Source organism: Panthera leo, chromosome C2 (genome assembly GCF_018350215.1).
Source record: "Panthera leo isolate Ple1 chromosome C2, P.leo_Ple1_pat1.1, whole genome shotgun sequence".
NCBI classification, from domain to species: domain Eukaryota; kingdom Metazoa; phylum Chordata; class Mammalia; order Carnivora; family Felidae; genus Panthera; species Panthera leo.
Window position 1 is genome coordinate 107,404,162 of NC_056687.1, and position 19,985 is coordinate 107,424,146.

A 19,985-nucleotide genomic window follows, 5' to 3' on the forward strand; every position below is an offset into this window, starting at 1 on the left:
ATTGCATAAGCACAGCTAGTTGGGTTACACTCAGATAAATCAACTCTCTGCCATCTGAAGTGCAGAGCTGGAGAAAAAAGTGCCAACCCCAGACCACACTTATACAAAAGTGACTTCTAGTCTCCTTTCTCCAGAGGCAGTTAATTCCCACATAGCCAAAAGAGTGGGTGGGTCTATCCAAAGATGACACGGTCAGGCGCTCAGAGCTCAGCCTCCTCTTTTGGGCAACTTTACCTGGAAACCAAGATGATCAAGGGCCAACTGTGCTCTGGGTCTATTAAAGGGACTTTCATGATTCTCCAAAGAAACTTCAACCAAAACAGTACTTTTTTTTAAATTTTTTAACGTTTATTTATTTTTGAGACAGAGAGAGACAGAGCATGAACGGGGGAGGGGCAGAGAGAGAGGGAGACACAGAATCAAAAACAGGCTCCAGGCTCTGAGCCGTCAGCCCAGAGCCGGACGCAGGGCTCGAACTCGTGGACCGCGAGATCGTGACCTGAGCTGAAGTCGGCCGCTTAACCGACCTAGCCACCCAGGCGCCCCCAAAACAGTACTTACTAAAATCCAACCAACTAAGAGACCAAAGGACACTCTAAATATTCTGATTCGTAGTCAGCCTCTCACTAGTGGGTATGCAATTTAACCACTCTGTGCCTCAATTTTGTCTGTAAAATGCATGTGAAAATAGTATCTACTTCATTAGGTTGTTGTGAAGATCAAGTAAGTGCTACAAGCAGAGCCCTCAGAACAGTGTCTTGCAGGTGAGCATTCAATATGTTAGCTGCTGCTACTACCACCACTGTTCCTATCACACCAATTGGCTTGTTCATAGCATGCCTTTATCGATAAATGATGTCTCTCTCTCATAGCTCTTCAACTTCCTGAGACTGAAAGTTGATCCTTTAAATTCTCTGGCCATCAGTATTTAAAATTCTGTTCTTATATTCATTGCCTGACATTACGTATGTATTTGTTTTTATTTTTCAATTACAAAGTAATAAGTTATAGCTACTGGTGCTATTTAATGACAAAGTAACCAAACCAAGCCACAACTCTGTTTTGCAGCCATACAGACAGATGCAGCGGGCGTAAGAGTTAGGACTTGATCTGCTTAAGGCTGGTAAACCTTTTTTATGGTGTGGAAATATGCCAATTCCGTTTCATCCAAGAGCAGAAGCAGCTCTAATACCTCTGATTCAAAACTATTTAGTAAATCACCCTAAGAAAAATATTAGAAGGCACCAAAACGGTTTTGATCGAGGACTAAAAATGACACTTGGCCACTAGATGGCATTTAAATTATGCAGCCCGTTTCAGCTCACACTTGATCTATTTAAAACCTTAATTGGTTTGCACTTGGCTCAAGCACAGGCGATTCATATATTTTGACACCGTGGAAACTCTCAGGAGTTGAGGTTTAGGAATATCTACATTAGGTTCTGCAGATACAGACATAAAATCCTTTTGGAGTTATGAAAAGAGAAGTAATTTTAAATTTCCACCTGAAATCCTCCTCAGATCAGTTTTTTTTTTTTTAAGTAAATTATAGAGGGGAAGATTGAGAGACTGGATAACTTATGTCTTTTTAATTCACCTGTGTAACGTGAGGTCTTAATAACCACAGAGCAGCATAATTCACTGGCAGCTTGTCTCAGCTGGGCACAGGTAACCTCCGAGCCTGGCTCTACTGTTTTACCAGGTCTAACAGCCTAATCATATTTGCCATTTCTTTTTCAATTAAGTCCTAGGAAGGGCCAGCCATGGGCTAGTGAAATATCCCTGAGGAGAAAGAAATAGAATCTAATCATCACTGAATAAAAAGTCTGTTTAAAGAAAGGAGGACAGGTCAGTTATTTTTTCATCTCCCACAAGTATTAGTAGAGAAACATTTTAAATTGCAACAGCAAGGCTTTAGGATAACCATGAAGATGAAATAAAATAGGTACTAAAATAAACTACATAATGAATGTGTCCATGTTCTCTCCATACAATAGAGGAGACACTTCTGTTTGGGGACGTTTTGCATAGACACACCAAGGAGGTAGTAAATGGTACTTTCTAGCTCTTCTCCTAGGTTTCAGGAGGAAGCACCCTGTCAGATTTCAAGCCTATGGTGCTAATTCAAGTTGTCCACTAGATGGCCCTAATACATACTGAGTTCCTTTAAGTGGTGGAACATTTACTCCAGTAACGAAATCAAGTACAGCATATTCAATTATATATGTGTTTGAAGAAGTCCTCTTCTAAGGGAAAACTGTGCAGTGATTCTCTAAAACGTTTGATAACAAATTATTAATTTACCTAAAGAGATGGAGAATTGAACACATGCTCTTTATCTTTACTGTCTCCCAACCTACCCCACTTCAAAAGACAAAAAACGAAAGATTATAAACCCATAAGGACATAAAGATTAGGACAGATAAGAACAACAGACCAAGTCATAATTTTAGGAAGCTGGCCACCCAATGGCTTAATGTGACTAGCCCAGGAAAAAGCTGAAACCCAAGCACCAACAGAGGGGGGCCAGTGAGGAATAAACCTATTCTACCCTAGAACCCTTGGGGCTCAGAAATTGAATGTGCCTTCCTGCCCTGGCCTGGAAAGGCAGGGGCAAGGGGTGAACTGAAAAGTAGAATAAAGAAATAGACATACTAGTCTGCAAGACCTTCAGACCCTTTGCCCACTCATTTCCCAGGTGGCTCTCAGACCAGGCTGATTTGCTCCCTCCAAAGCCGGAGGATGATGAGTCTTGTGGGGTAAGCCTTCTAGAAATTGGCTCACTCCTGGCTTGTTAATCCTCCAGTGCAGCTCACCACTCATCAGGCTTCCCCCTTCCCACCAAAATCCATTTTTTCTATCTTGACTCTTAGATACAGATAGACAGCCAAGGATCACCAGACATTTTAGGAAAACCTCCAACATAAGAGACATAGACCAAATGGGTACGTGGGGGACGTAGAAGAAACAGAGGCAGTGCAGACAACAGAAGAAAATATCAAAGAAACTAACCAGTATCCTCTGAAAAAGAAGAAAAGCTGTTGGACCCATAACACAAAAATAAGGTTATATTTGAAGTTTTTTTTTTTTTTTTAAAGAAGCAATCAAAGAAAAAGAAAGCGATATTGGAAATTAGAAGTATAATAACTGGGATAGAAACCATTTCAATAGAAAGGTTAGAAGAGAATCTCAAGGAAACTGCCCATTAAAAAAAAAAAAAGGCAAAACAAAAAAAAATGAAAAGAAAAAAGAAGAAAAGAAGACAAAAATGATAGGAACATTAGGAGGTAAATCCAGGCTAACATGAAACTAATAGAAGTTCTAGAATGAGAAATGAAAATTAACCAAAAGGAGGTTATATGTTGAATAAATAATAAAAAAACATCCCCCCATATTGAAAGAAATGAGTAAAAGGAATGAGTTTCCAGATTGAAAGCATATAGTTAGTACCTAAGTTATCGAATTAAAAAAAAATCTAGGGGTGCCTGGATGTCTCGGTTGAGTGTCCAACTTCAGCTCAGGTCATGATCTCAGAGTCTGTGGGTTTGTGCCCTGTGTCAGGCTCTGTACTGACAGCTCAGAGCCTGGAGGCTGTTTCAGATTCTGTGTCTCCCTCTCTCTCTCTGCCCCTCCCCTGCTAATGCTCTCTCTCTCTCTCTCTCTGAAAAATGAATAAACTTAAAAAAGATAAATAAAATAAATTCTAAAAAATCTAATGCATATAACTGTACAACTTTAGAATATAAAGGATGAAGAAATAATCCTAAAAGCCTTAGGGCAGCAATTATATAAAAAGAACAAATAATCAGAACATATTGGATATCTAAACCACAGTGGAAATTAGAAGTCAATAGAATAATGCCTTTGAAATATTAAGGATAAATTATTTTTACACCTAGAATTCTATACCCAACCAACTCTCAATAGAATTTGAAGGTAGAATATAGGTCCCTTCAGACCAATAAGTCCTCAAAGAACCTACCTTCCATGCACCTTTCCACAAGAAGCTAATGGAGCATGTTTTCTACCAGAATAAGGGAGTAAATCAAGACAGAGGGAACCTGAGATCCAGAACACATGGAATCCAACCTGGGAGAGAGGTGATGGGAATTCTCAGATGGTGGTAACAGGGAGTGCCAGGAGGAAGCTGGGTGGCCAGGCTCTAATACCCAGAACTCTTCATGGAAGGAGACCTACGGGAAGGAGCACCTCCAGGAGAAAAAAAATGGAACTAATAGATTTTCTCACTTATCTGACCTGGCTGAGGGGAATTTTACCTTTCTCTTGGAAATTATGTGCATGAATTAGTAACAGATTCACTGAAAACTAAGCAAATTTTTAAAACAAGGTAACGTGTGGTCCTTGATTAAATCTTTGGTTTAATTTTTTTTGAGCCATAAAGACAATTACTAGGACAGTTGGGGAAATTTGAAAGGGAAGTATGTATTAGAAAATATTAGAGGCGACTGGGTGGCTCAGTCAGTTAAGCTTCCGACTTGCATTCAGGTCATGATCTCAGCGTTCCTGAGTTCAAGCCCTGTGCTTGGGCTCTGTGCTGACAGCTCAGAGCCTGGAGCCTGCTTCAGATTCTGTGTCTCCCTCTCTCTCTGCTCCTCCCTGACTCATGCTCTGTCTCTCTCTGTCTCTCAAAAATAAATAAACATTTTTTTAAAATTTAAATACTTTTTAAAAAAGAAAATATTATGTCAGTTATAATTTTTAAATATAATAAAGGCTAAGTGTGCTATTGTGGTTAAGTGGATTTAAAAGCACCAGTATGGGTGATAGAGGAATAGAGACCACCTAAGGAAAAAGAGTTTTCACCAAAAAAATAAAGGTGAGTCTGAAGAAATGAGTATTTCCAGGTTGAAGGAAGAGCATTGCAGGACAATGACACATAATATGTTGGAAGGCATAGGGCCAAGATGAAGTAGGACAGTCTTCTAGTCATTAAACATTGGGTGAGGGCCCACTATGTGTCTGGCACAGTTCTTAGCAGTGAGATTACAGCAAGAGATGAGACCAGCCTTCCTAGGGCCCCTGGGTGGCTCAGTCGGTTAAGCATCAGATTTTGGCTCAGGTCATGATCTCACGGTTTGTGAGTTCAAGCCCCGCATTGGGCTCTATGCTGACAGCTCAGAGACTGGAGACTGCTTCCGATTCTGTGTCTCCCTCTCTCTCTCTCTGCCCCTCCCCTGCTTGCACTCTCTCTCTCTCTCTCTCAAAAATAAGTAAACATTAAAAAAAGAGAGAGAGAGAGACCAGCCTTCCTACCTTTGAGGCATGACATTCTACAGGTAGATATGAAAGGAGGGAGGAAAGGAAGGAACAGATAATAATGGTGGGGAACCCTCCAGGCATAGTGAAATCCCTGCAAAAATGTTCTAAAGAGAAGCACACACAGGTCTGTTGAAGGAACAACTGGAAAGCCACAGTGGCTGGTGGGGAGTGGCCAAGGAGAGAGCAGCAGAAGTTTCCAGAGATCTAAAGAGGTCAATCCAGGGAGGCTTTTTGGATAGGGTATGGATTCTGGATTTTATTCTGAATTTATTGTGTAGAGGAATGAAATAAGATGATTTAGGTGTTAAAAGGATCACTGTGGCTTCTGTGTTGAGAATAGACTACAGGGGGGCATGGGCACAAGCAGGGAAACCAGTTAGGAACCACTGTGTCACAGCTGCTGATAGGTTAAGAAAGGTGAGGTGTGAGAATTAACCAGTGTGTGAAGGTTATGACCTTGACAAGAACAGGTTTGGTGTATGGCACGGGGTACCCAACCTGGATTGAGTTGGGTCCATGAAAGAATGGAAAAAGAGGAATTGAAGGGATATTGAGGTATTTACTATGAAGGACAGCAGAAAAAATGGAGCAGTAGCTGGAGGAGATGTGAAATCAAAAGACAGGTTTGTTTCTTTTTCGATTAGACAAAGCACAGATTGTGTATTGATGAAAAATAACGCATTGGTTGATATTGTATTAAGTGATTGATAATTATTGATCTTGGACACGAGCAAAACTCTGTCCTCAGCTAGGAGCATGGACAGTTTGCCCACAGAAACAGAAGGGGAGGCAGAGTGTGGATTCAGATGCAGATGGTCAGTGGCTGTGGTGGTGAGAGCTGTGGTGTTTGTTCTATTCAGATTGCTTCTGTTTTCTTTTTCTTTTTTTTTTTAATTTTTGTTAATGTTCATTTATTTTTGAGAGAGAGAGACCGAGTACAAGCACGGGAGGGGCAGAGAGAGAGAGAGAGAGAGAGAGAGAGACAGAATCCAAAGCAGGTTCCAGGCCCTGAGTTGTCAGTACAGATCCCGATGCGGGGCCTGAACCCAGGAACCGTGAGGTCATGACCTGAGCTGAAGTCGGATGCTTAACCGACTGAGCCACCCATGCACCCTGATTGCTTCTGTTTTCTTAAGAAAATGGAAAAGAGTAAGAATGGGAGGGGTACTGGAGGTTAGAAAGAAAAAGGGAGGGGCGCCTGGGTGGCTCAGTCGGTTAAGCGTCCGACTTCAGCTCAGGTCATGATCTCGCGGTCCGTGAGTTCGGGCCCCGCGTCGGGCTCTGGGCTGATGGCTCAGAGCCTGGAGCCTGCTTCAGATCCTGCGTCTCCCTCTCTCTCTGACCCTCCCCCATTCATACTCTGTCTCTCTCTGTCCCAAAAATAAAATAAACGTTAAAAAAAAAATTAAAAAAAAAAAAAAAAGAAAAAGGGAGGGTGTAAAAACTAGTTATCTAGGAGAATACAAAGATTATCTAGGTTACCTAGGAGGAGATGAACATACCAGAAAAACGTGTGGTTGCTCAACAGAATCAAGGGTTCTCTTGGGGCTGGCGTCATGCATTTAGAAGAAGCCAGACTGGTGCCGTCGTGTGTCTCTGCAGCTGTGTTATGCTCAGTGGCTCAGGTTGGGAGCAGAGAGTTACACAAGGCAGTGATTATAATGACTAATCATGGAAGTGAAGCCAGGCAGAGAGAAGAGTGAGAATAGAATGTGACCCAGGGAGAGAAGAACAGCTGGGAACTGGCTGTGAAGATGAGTGGAGGTGGGGCGAGATAGAGGGATGGCCGGGATGTGCTGTGACAACCAATGTTAGGTCCATGGGAGTTGAGCAACTGTTAAGGGGAGAGGACATGATTGGAGGAGAAGTCAAGGAATCATTAGGCCTGGCTGTTGGAAGATCATCTGCTTGGATATTCAAAATCGGGAGTTGCTTCTGAGAGCAGCAGTGAGCCTGGAGATAAAAGTCTTCAAAAAATGAAGGGGAAGGACCCAGGGATCCATAAATGACTGCATCATTGAGGAGAAAAGTAAGACTAGGAACTCAGGACGGGAGTAGAGGGGGTGGGGGAAATAGTCTTGGAAGAAACCAGGAGGAGAAAAGACATCTGTTCCACCTGTAGAAACTACAAAATTATCTAGGATTCATTATACTTTCTAAGCCAGAATGTGCTTAATATCTAAACCTGTAACAAAGTCAAAACAACTCTTCTCATTTTCCAAGCAGATTACGGTCTGCACAATACTCTATAGGAGCATCTCCATATCCAGGCTGATACCTGGTGATAAAGACCTGTGAATTACAGCAGAGGATGGTGATCCAGAATCATCTCTGAAATGGAACCAGAGGAGATATTAGGGGAGGGAGAGACCAGAGTTGAAAGTTACTCTCAATAGTGTGTGGGTTTTTTTTTTTTTTTTTTTTTTTTTTGAGTGGGGGAAGTTGATCATGCCAATGAAGGAGACAGAACAGGGTGCCTGGGTGGTTCAGCTAGTTGAGCAGCCAACTCTTGATTTTGGCTCAGGTCATGATCTCAGGGTCATGGGATCGAACCGTGTGTCCAGCTCCATGCTAAGCGTGGAAACTGCTTGAAATTCTCTCTCTCCCTCTGCCTATATCCTCTGCTCACACACTGTCTCTCTCTCTCTCTAAAACAAAATTTAAAAATAAAAAAAAAAATCAGGAAAAGGACAGACATAAAAGCTTCAGTAAGACACAAGTCAAATTTGAGATGCCTTCAGGCTAACCAGTTGGAATATCCTGAAGACATTGGAAAAAGAAGTCTGGAACTCAGGAGAGTAGTGAGGCTGGAGAGAGAGATTTTGGAGTCATCGTATAGGTATGTGGAAGCTGAAGCAGGTGAGTGGGTGAAACTCCTCAGGAAGAATAATGCATGGAACAGCCTTCTCAGTTTGGGGCCCCAGGGCTGATGTGATAGCAGTTCACCCAGCAGTGGCCATACTTGTTACTAAAACAGGGGATACCATGCTGAGCCTTATTGGATCCTGAGGTGAAAGGAAAAATCAGTAATGCTGATCCTGTCTATAGTGTTGAATAGTGTCTTTCCCAAATTCATGTCTACCCACAGCCTCAGACTATGACCTTATTTGAAAATAGGACCTTTGCAGATAAAATACATTAATTTTATTGGATTAGGGGGGCCCTGAATCCAATGACTGGTATCTTGAGTGAATACAATAGGTTGCTAAGGTTATCACTAAGCAAAGTCTCTTACCGTAAGGTGCAAGTGTTCATGCTGAGTCCTTGGAATATTTGCACTTTATCCCAGTTCAAAAGTTCATGGTCCCACCAGTAAGGACTTACATAAGGCTCATCTCCTTAATGGCTTCCCAACTCCATTTTAAAACTCCTTAGCATAAATAACGCCATTTCATCTATCTCATTTCAAGTCTTAACCTACACAAATGCACATATTTGAAGTTTGTTTATTTTAGATTAATTTCTACACCCAGTGTGGGGCTTGAACTCATGAGCCAGAGATCAAGAGTTGCAGGCTCTTTCGACTAGCCAACCAGGTGCCCCTACAAATGCATGGATTTGTAAGGCAGAGTAGGAAGAAAGTGCACTGCCTTTCCAGGGTGAGGCATCCTCCCCCTGGAGACACATAGGAGCCTTGATTGCAGCAGAGCCCAGGACCCCATCAGGCAGCCAGTCCTCATGGGAACTGTCATCCATTCCAGTGGCCACTTCCGAGTGATTTTCTGCAGGTGGGTTTCCTTCACCTTTAAGGCTGTGAGGGGGGTTGGGGATAGACTAGCTCCACAGAGCTGGAGAGCCCTGGCTGCCCAAGGATGGCTAACAGGGTGCTTACTGTGCATGCACAAGACATGCAGGCCATGGAAGCCAGGGACCTGGACCAGGGCCAGTGTTAGGAGAGGTTAGGTCAGAAGAGCAGGCTATTGGAAGCACTTTGCATCCATCTGCCTAATTACAAGCCTTAACCTATACAAATGCACATATTCCCCCCACCTGATGGCAGAGCTGGAGGAATCTGGACTGACTTGACAAGGCAGGGCTGGGTGGGTTGCTGGGCCACCCTCCAATAAGAGACACCTGGGAGCTTTGATTGCTGAAACCTGGAAGCCATCAGGCAAACTGTAAATGGGGATTGGCCAGTTTAAAGCTATTACCTCAGAAAGCCTTAGGGAAAGTGCTCTTTCCACCCCGAGGCCAGTCAGGCGAGCAGTTGGAGTCTGGCCAGAGCTCCACAGATCTGGAGTGACCCTAGAAGCTGGAGGCAAGGCGACAGAGGGTAAACTGCACATGCATGAGCCACGAAGGTCAGGGTGACCTGGAACATGGCAATGTCAGGAGAGATTGAGTCACAGAAGAGGGTTATTGGAAGTACCCAACGTTTGCCTGATTACAAGCCTAACCTACACAAATGCCCCCTGAAAGCAGAGGTCGAAGAATCTCAGCTGCCCTGCCCCGGGCTGGACAAGGAGAGCTAGCGGAGGTGTCCTTCAGTAACAGATACCCAGGAGCTCGGCTTGTTGCAGAAGCCTGGAACTCTAGCAAACGTAAGCATGCATGGGGACAGACTGTTGCCCATTTCACTCACTGCCACAGAGCGGTTTTCTAGGGTGGGGTTTTTCCACCCTTGAGGCAATGAAGGTGGTCAAGATAGGCCCTAGCTCCATAGACCTAGAAGGCCCCAGCTGCCCAAGGGTAGGTGATGGGTTATCTACAGTTATGTGCAAGCTACTTAGGTCAGGGTAACAAAGCCCTGCAACAGGGCACTATGGGGCAAGGCTGGGTCACAGGAGCATACTATTTTGGGTACCTGGCATCTGCCTTTTCCAAGATTAACTTCCACTAACGCACTTATTCCCCGTGAAAGCAGAGCTGGAGGAAGTCAACTGCCTTGCCAGGGTGGGGCCTGGTGGGCTGACCAGAGTAGCCTCAAAAATACGAGACACCTGGGAGCCTTGATAGCCATCGGGCATCCAGACAATATGGGGACTGACAGTCTCTGGTTTAATGCTGCCACCTCACAAGGTTTTCGGTGGGTAGGCTCGCTCCACCCGGGAGGCTCTGCAGTGACTGGGGACAGGCCGAAGCTCTACAAGCCTGAGGGGCTTCCCAGCCAGAGGCCTGCTGAGAAGTGCAGGCCAGCATGCCCGGGGACCTGGAACAGGGCACTGGTGAACCATGCCAGGTCACAGGAGTGGGTTCTTTGTGGTGCAAGGCATCAGCCTAATTGCAAGGCCCATCAACCCATTATGCAATAATTTCCCAAAGACGGAGCTGGAGGTTTTTCAACTGTATTGCCAGGAAGGGGCTCCATAGGCAGGACAGGGTATCCTCCATTAGAAGACGTCGGGGAGTCTTGGTTCCTGGAGATGCCCAGGACTCCGTTGGACACCTGTCTCCATGGGGACGGCATGTTACTCATTTGTAACCGCCACCTCGGGGTGATTTTCAGGAGTGAGCCCCTTGCCACACTGTAGCCTATGTAGGTACCATGCCTGGTCCCACTCTACCCTCTGTGGATGGCCCGGCCGTCTCACACTGGGTGAAGGGGATGGACTGTGCATGAGTGTGTAGCACACTTCGGGCTAGCCACGCACCTGGAATAGAGCACTGGTCCCAATAGGCTGGGTCAGAATAGCGGCTCTTGAGGACAAGATGTGTGCATACTGGAAAGCCTTAACCTACCCAAAGGACAATAGTCCTGCTGAGTGCAGAGCTCTAGGTTGTGGAACTGCCTTTGCAGGACAGGGCCAGGAGAGCTGGCCAGGCTATTAAATAATAGATTCCAGGGAGCCCTGGTGGCTGAAGAAGTCCCAGACCCACTCAGCAAGTCCAAATGGAGGTTGATTGTGGCCACTTTGCAGCTGCTGCCGCCTCAGGGTGATTTCTGAGCTTGAGTCCCTCCACACTAAACCTATGCAGGCATTGGGGATCAGGTCCCAAGGATACCCCAGCTGCCTCAGGCCAGCTGAAGGTGGGAGCTGTTCACGCCCCAACAGTGCACTTCTGGGTTGCCAGAAACGTGGAACTACGTAACAGAGGAGCAGACTCTTGAGGGTCTGTAACATCTGCCTAATTCTAAGCCCTAATCGACACAAATTTGCGTATTCCTTCTGAAGGCAAAAGTGGACAATCGGGACTTCCTTTCCAGGATGGGGCTGGTAGGCTGGCCGAGGTATCCTTTGATAAGAAATACCTGGGAACCTTGACTGCTGGAGAAGTCCAGGACTCCATCCGGCAGCCAGTCCAAGTGCAGAATATCATCGTTTCAAAGCCACCACTCAGAAAGACTTTGAGAGGGGGGTTTCCACCCCTACCTAGGAGGCTCTCAGGTGGTTAGGCAGTAGTCCATTCTCCACAGCCCTGGAGGGACCCAGCTGCCCAAGGTTGCTGACATGGTGTATACTGCAAAGGCACGAACTGCGTAGGCCAGGGAAGCTAGAGGCCTGACACAGAGCAAGTACAGGGAAAGGCTGTGTCATGGAAATAGGATCTTGGGGACACAAATGTGCATATTTTCTAGGAAGACAGAGCTGGAAGATAATGGAGGGTACTTCCTTGCCAGGGCATGGATAGGCGGGTATCTGTCATCCAAGAGACATCTGGGAGACGTGGTTGCTGAAGCCTGGACCCTTTCAGGCAACAACTCCAAACCTGGACTGATGGTGGCCAATTTGCAGCTTCTGCTTCAAGGTGACTCTCACGGGTGGGATCCCTCCACTCTGGAGTCTAGGCAGATACTGGGAGCTGGGCCCCAGCTGCCTCAAGCCCACCGAAGGGGTGGAAACTGTTCATGTGCGGTCAACACAGTTTAGGGCAGCCAGGGACCTGGAAAAGGGCACTGGTCTTTACAGGTTAGGTCAGAGGAGTGGCTCTTGGCTCTAAAATAGCCAGTTATTTTACTAGAAAAATCAGTTTATTTGGAAATGGCAGAGAATTACAATTCAGGACAAGCAAACTGTGACAAACCACAGGCAAGACTGAAGACAAAAAGGAAAGGCCAGCTGATGGGAGGTTTTAGGAGGAAATGAGGAGGGTTGTTCTGAACAGAAGTTCACTGGAGAAGAACAAAAGTTTGGGGTTGTGATGGTTTCTCCTTGGTTGTAAGCTGTGGGTAGTGTGTTGTGCTGGGGCAGGGAGAGAGTTTCTTCATAAAGCAGGAGATAAAATTCCCCTGTGAAAAGTGTCCTCTCTTGTCAAGAATATCTTCCTTCTGCTGGTGATGTAGGCTGCAAGGAGTGGCATATGTGTGTGAGCTCACCCCTCAGGGCTTCCTGACTGCATTTTATTTAAAAAAAAAAATTTTTTTAACCTTTATTTATTTTTGAGACAGAGAGAGACAGAGCATGAACGGGGGAGGGGCAGAGAGAGAGGGAGACACAGAATCGGAAGCAGGCTCCAGGCTCTGAGCCATCAGCCCAGAGCCTGACTTGGAGCTCGAACTCACGGACTGCGAGATCGTGACCTGAGCCGAAGTAGGACGCTTAACCGACTGAGCCACCCAGGCGCCCTTCCTGACTGCATTTTAAATAAGGTTTCTTTTACGCTCCGATTTCCTCTTTTATTTTTTTATTTTTTTTAAATTTACACCCAAATTAGCATATAGTGCAACAATGATTTCAGGAGTAGATTCCTTAATGCCCCTTACCCATTTAGCCCATCCCCCCTCCCCCCAGTCCCTTCAGAACCCCTCAGTTCTCCATATTTAAGAGTCTCTTATGTTTTGTCCCTCTCCCTGTTTTTATATTTTTGCTTCCCTTATGTTCATCTGTTCTGTATCTTGACATCCTCATATGAGTGAAGTCATATGATGATTGTCTTTCTCTAATTTTGCTTAGCATAATACCCTCTAGTTCCATCCACATAGTTGCAAATGGCAAGATTTCATTCTTTTTGATTGCCAAGTAATACTCCATTGTATATATGTACCACATCTTCTTTATCCATTCATCCATCGATGGACCTTTGGGCTCTTTCCATACTTTGGCTATTGTTGATAACACTGCTATAAACATTGGGGTGCACGTGTCCCTTCAAAACAGCATACCTGTATCCCTAGGATAAATACCTAGTAGTGCAATTGCTGGGTCATAGGGTAGTTCTATTTTCACTTTTTTGCGGAACCTCCATACTGTTTTCCAGAGTGGCTGCACCAGCTTGCATTCCCACCAGCACTGCAAAAGAATTCCTCTTTCTCTGCATCCTCACCAACATCTGTTGTTGCCTGAGTTGTTAATGGTAGCCATTCTAACAGGTGTAAGGTGGTACCTCATTGTGGTCTGATTCAGATCTTTTCTTGAAAGCACTGCTGAACAAGAGTCAGGTTTTCTGCATTTAGCACTTTGTCCCTTGGTGCCAGGAACAACCTTCCCTGGTTGGTATGTCTCCTCATGGAGGGAAGGTGTGCTGATTAGAAACTATCAAGGCCACATTTGATTAATAAGGAAGGGTAGGAGGGACAACTTTTAGGTATCTTCCACCTAAAGTCTGCTTCTTCTCAAGGCTGTAAGCACTGGAGGTCCTCTCAAAGCACTGAACCAGCATCACCCTACCTGGTGCATCAGTTATGCAGAGATCTGACAGGCAATAGGTACAAAGTTAAAACTGATTATACAAAATAAGACTAAAAGCAGTAAAATGACTCTAGTTGGTGTAATATAAAATAAAGAGCCCAAACCAAAGAGGTGATCAGCTAAGTAAAGGACATGGATCATTAGGTGGAATTTATTGTAGCCAATGTATTCATTCTCTAATTTTATGCACCTGGGTTTCTACTTCCCAGGGAATTCATCCAGGTGCAACAGGTATTCACTATTGTGCAACACCTTGTTGAGTAAGTAATAATCAAGGGCTATGCAATTACACAAAATTACTTTAACCAGTGAGTCAAGTGATCCTTGTTGGGCTGTTACCACTTTGCTTGTGGAAGAGATTTCTAATCATGCATCCATTGGCATTTACTCTAATCCATCGGTGGGAGAAAGGGTCCCCAAACCGAGAATCATGTGTGCCTCCTGGACGATTCTGTTTATGGCAGAGAGACAGGCTCAGTGGGATGGACCAGTGAGAGGATATTGATTTGCTATGGCTGTTAACAGGGGCAGTTAAATGCCCTGATACACATTGACCTCTGATTCACCAGGTATCTAAACACGTAAACACTCATATGCACCTGGGAAATGGTGTCCATTGCAAACAAACAAAAAACCCAAGTGGAGCACAGAGGATGCCTGCTAAGGTCTGGTTATTCATAGATTTATTAGCTGGAATTTTCTGACCTTTCCAAGCCGTGGGTCAGAATGTTGGGATGACATTCTGTAAGAACTTATCCCTTCATGAAGAGGTCTTTTCTAAAAGCCTCACAGAAAGGTATAAGCTCCATTGTATTTTCTTAGGGGGTGGGGGAACAGATCATATTTAGATAAGGAAAAATAGATGGAGGAGCAAGGGTTGTATGACTGACTTTTGTGGAAATGTTTAGTTCAGTAGTGGTTGAAACAAGAACTAGAAACACCTGGTCTTAACCTACCCACATGAGTAACACCCCTAGGCTTGTAGGTAAAATCAGCAATAGTATTTGAGACTAAAGAGAAATTAGTTACAAGACCAAGTGGTCTCTCACATTGTAAACACTGGAGTTTCTTGGTGAGAGATCCAACAGTCAGAGAGGTTTACCCCTTTTGCAATAGACTACGGAATGTGGATAAGAGCATTGCCTCCCCAAGAGAAAGAGGGGGAAAAAGTAAGAAGGAACAGTGGGAAAAGGTATAAAGGTCTGATCATCTTATTCTAGGAAATCTCTCTCCTTCAGGTGTCACTTGCTTCAATTCCTGGAAATCGTGACTTTTAGTCACCAGTTGGTGTGCAGGTCCAGAATGGATTGGTGTTTTCTTTAGATGTAACACATGAAGCCAAGTGTCTATTCCTTGGTGTTTGGTTGCAAAAGGGTTGGTTAACAGTACCTGATAGGGTCTTTCCAAAGGAGTGGAAGAGAGTCTTTCTAGAGGTGTCTTTTCCAATAGATGAAGTCCCCGGGTTGCAAGAAGTGATGTTTAAGGTCTTCATTTCCTGGGAGCACTCTGTAAAGAATGCTCTACCACAAGCATGGATATTTTAAGAGAAGCAATTAGGCCTTTACAGTACAGGAGTGTATCTCTCTTTATCAGCTGTGGGTCAAAGAAGCAGGGGCTAGGTGCCTTGAGAGTTTTGGCTGCAAGGAGAATGAATTCTTATTGAGCTTAAGCAAATATGTACATTGTCATGAAAAGTAAAAATACTTGATAATTTTCAGAATTCTGGAGGGATCCAGAAGGGAGAAAAAGATCCATGCTTCAACATTTTGTGGAAAGATCTATATTAATAAATTGCTATATGCATAGCTTCAAGGATAGGAGGAAAAGGGGGTTAAAGTTTAGAAAACAAAACATTAAAGCCACCAGTTTTCTATTAAAAATTTTAGAAATTCTTCTGTACAGTGTCATGATCTTAAATTTATCAAAATCCATGTCCTAGAGTACTTGTCAAAAGCTTTCTTGTGAATGTCTTTGAAGACGAAACACTGGGCCTAAATGACAAGACTTAAAAATAGCACTTGTTAGAGAGCTGATGAGAGTTCATTCTGCTGTATTTGACAAGGAAATTTGGTTATTTCTGTGACCTACAACATTTCAGGATAATAATTAGAATTATGACTGATAACATTATACCAGGGCATATCAATTTTAGGGGTTTTTTTTGTAATTTGTAGAACACTTATGTATACCTATATAAATATAACATAAAGCATAATATTCTCATTTGCCAATACTTCCCGTGTAATTTAACATATCAACTAATCCTCATCAGTGAAACCTCTCCCTTTTTATAAGGAAAGGGAACACATTTTTTGAAAACTCCAGGGACTCTCCAGAAGTTACCGAGTTTACTTTTAGGTCAAAACAACTATGTTCAGAATTTTGCTTGGGGAAGTTTGCAAAAAGAAAAAAAAAATCAAAAGGATTCAGACACTTGACCAAATAGGACCACAGATCATTATGAAACAATAGTTAATTGTCTACTTGGGCAAGTGACAGTAAAAGATGTCAAAGGCAAATACATGGTTGTAAGCAAAACTTAGCTCTCTAATATGCAGAAGACTCAGTTTACTTGATCATAAAGATAACATGAAGTACAAGGAAATTATTTTGATACAAACAAAACAAACAAAAACTTGCTTTCCTAGTAGATTACTTTAAAAGGTAAAGAAAACCTTTCACAATATCTTTTCAAAAACAGACCAATAGTCCAAGAAAACTTTGCCCTTTTAACACAGAAGAGGCAGTTGAGTTTAACAAAAGTGCATTAATGGTATTAAGGGTTAGCCGACCCTTAATTTTAGCCAACTTGACCATATATAAAATTTCTTTTTCAAAACTTATTTTCCATAAACCTTCAACAATTGTCTATATCTGTTTAGGTTTTGCTTGTCTTTTACTTATTCTGGATAAACTATTTTACTTCAGGACATTTTTTTTTCCTTTACCAAACCAACCAACCATGTTCTTCACACCTTTCCTTATCTCCCTTCCCTCCTGCCAAAAAAAAAAAAAAAAAAAAAAAAAAATATATATATATATATATATATATATATACGTATATATACGTATATATACGTATATATATATATATATATATATATATACGTATATATATGTATATATACGTATATATATATATATACGTCAAGTGTGTGTATATATATACGTATATATGTATATACGTATATATGTATATATGTGTATATATATATATATATATATCACATTCAATTATCTTTATGTATTTTTCATATAGTCTTTTTCTTTCATTTTTATTTCCAGTAGCTTTGTGGGTGGGTGGGGAGAACTTTTGCTGACCATTTCATCTTCATTAGTTTAAATATTTTCTCAGTTTTAAAAACTTACAAAGCTTATTTAAAAAGATGATGTTAGGCAGTTGTTATAAAATAATTCCAGAGTTATTCTTACAACATAATGCAATTCTTATGCATTACATTTAATGAATATAAACTCCTATATAATGTAGTTAAACCATATTCCTGCCTTCAGGCTCATCCTGACCTCTTTATTAGACTGAGGATGATAGAACAGGCAGGGGAAACAGTATCTCATTATTAATGAAGAACGTCACTCTAGGCAGAAAAAAAGATTTGAAAAATAACTTCTAAACTGATAACAGAGTTATAGATACCTGGAAAACCCCACCAGAATTAACAGCTTTGCAAGTAGTTATAAGAAACAGGGAAGTTCTTTTAAATATACCGCTGCCTGGCTGCAAATCTGAAAAGGCCATGAAGTATGAGCCTATCAAACAGTGATTATCGCTTGGTCTTGAGGAGTTATCACTGTGTGTGTTCAAAACAGAAAAAGTGGTTCTTAAACTGGCCTTTTCAGTTGGCCACAGATTTTGTGGCACAACTTACTATGCTAGAAGAGCAGTGGTTTCAAACAGGTTGGATCACTCTGCAGTAAGAAAGAGTATGTTTTATGGCCCAGTACATACATGCATGTACACCCATATAAGTTTAATAAACTGAAATAAGTTGAATAAAGTAACATGGATTTCCTATTTCCCAGTATATGCCATGCATTACTCTCTTGCATCTTATGAAATTACTCTTCTTTTATATATAGATAATCTATAGTGAATCCACTTATCAATTATAGATAAAATCGAAGATCTCCATTTACCTCTGCAGACCTAGTACATAGATTTTCTATTTACATAAATGTTCATCATAATTCATCAATGGTCTGTGACTATAGTTTGAAAAACAAGTTAACAAATTTTGTAATATAAAGATAGTCTGAGCTCTCTGATTAGTAAACTCAGAAAAAGTTGTTTATCTGCATTATATTCAATGCTGAGAACTCTGAAGATCTACCTTTTAAAAAATAAACCAATGATCTTAAACTACCGATTAGTGATTATCTCAGATCCTATGAACTTGAAAAACATTTAAGTTTGTTTATACATTTCTGAAAGTATATTTGATTTATATAAATGCTTAATATTCAATTAAATGGAGCTCTTTGATTAATTTTGGTAATACCAGAAAAACATCATGTATCTGTAACCTATAGCCTAGACATACATAACATATACATTCAGATGTATTGTATTAGCTTTTGTTTAGAAAATGTAGTCCCGTCTCAGGTACAAAACTCAAGAGAGAATAAAATTGACCCTTGAATAATGTGGGCTGGAATTGTGCCGGTTCCCTTACATGTGGATTTTTTTTTTCCAGTAAGTACAATATTGTACTATATACGTATTTTCTCTTCCTTGCCATTTATGTAATGATATTTTCTTTTCTCTGGCTTATTTTTTGTAAGAATACAATATGTAATATATATAACATACAAAATATGTGTTGACTGCTTATGTCAACAGTAGGCTGTTAGTTAAGTTTGGGGGGGGAGTCAAATGTTATACTTGTATACAATGTATATACACAAGTATATATTGTAAGGGGGATGATGTCCCTAATCCCTGCATTACTCAAGGGTTCAACTAAAGGGGATCCAAATTGTGCAGGTGGACTAAGTTAGCGTTTGCTGCCCAGATTGCTAAGGACTTTTATTAGAGTTTTTATTTATTTGTATACAGTATGGATCCTTTCAGAACTGTTTTTAAAGTCCTTGTCTTTAGAAGATTGTGCATATCAGTCAAAGAACGCATTGCATTGTCTCTCTGAGGTTTGTAATCCTCATTAAGGGGGCTCCTTAAGCAGGGTTTATCTAAAAGCTTTACCAGAGTGGCCATTATAATTCCAAATTCTTCAAAAGTTGACACATTTTTTCAAGAAAGGCACTAGCTGCTGGTTCAATAACCAGGTGGAGCCTAATTTGCCTTTGGATTCATAAAGGAATCTTAAGTATGAGAGGTCTTATTTTTAAACAACTGTTCTAAAACATTGTGAATCATGGGTTTTCCTCCCTTTTGGATACAATGAGTGACTGACCGGGAAGCTTCAAAAAAGAGAAACAAAAAAGCCTGTACCAGGAAGGGTGATGCCTTCATAAAAAACAAAAACAGATTTCAAATAAAGCTAGAGAAGTCAAAATGAAAAGAGAGCAGAGCTCCAAGTCTAAAAGAGACTCAACCTCAGAACTCCAGGGTCAGCAAGAAAGCAATGAGTTCAGTTGACTTTGTGGGTATTTGCACCTGTTTGTTCACCAACCTCAGAGTTGTTGGGGGTCTTCTCTGGATCTGCTTGTCTGACAGCATTAAATGTCCACCTTAAAACAGCCAGTTATTTTATTAGCAAAATGAGTTGATTCAGGAATAGCAGAGGAATTGCAATTTGGGACAAGCAAACTATGGCAAACCAATGGTGAGTCTGAAGAGACCAAAGGAAGGTCAGTTTTTACTAAGCTTTAGAAGAAAATTGGGGAGGGTTGTTTTGAACAAAAGTTCATCAAATAGTAAGAGCTTGAGGTGGCAATTTCTCATTGGCTGCAAGCAATAGTTCTTGTTGCTGGGGCTGAACCAGCTCTTCCTTCTTTTTCTTAAAAGCAAGAGATAAAATTCCTGTGAAGGTGTCTTACCTTGTCAAGATACAAGATAAGTGTTCTTTCTTCCCCCTGGTTATGCAGGCTGCAAGGAGTGGTATGTGCATGAGACCTCCCTCTTTCAGGGCTTCTTGACTCCATTTTAAATGAGGTTTCCTT

The 19,985-nt window shown here is 42.0% G+C and overlaps 1 long non-coding RNA gene across 1 annotated transcript in view; it reads right to left on the reverse strand.

Annotated features, from left to right (window-relative positions):
• Nucleotides 1-15,435: 15,435 nt before the first annotated feature.
• LOC122198397 overlaps nucleotides 15,436-19,985 on the reverse strand; it is a 70,215-nt gene continuing 65,665 nt past the window's right edge. Inside the window, exon 7 of the long non-coding RNA XR_006192961.1 lies at nucleotides 15,436-15,484. This is a non-coding gene — a long non-coding RNA (uncharacterized LOC122198397). The remainder of the gene's footprint in view (nucleotides 15,485-19,985) is intronic.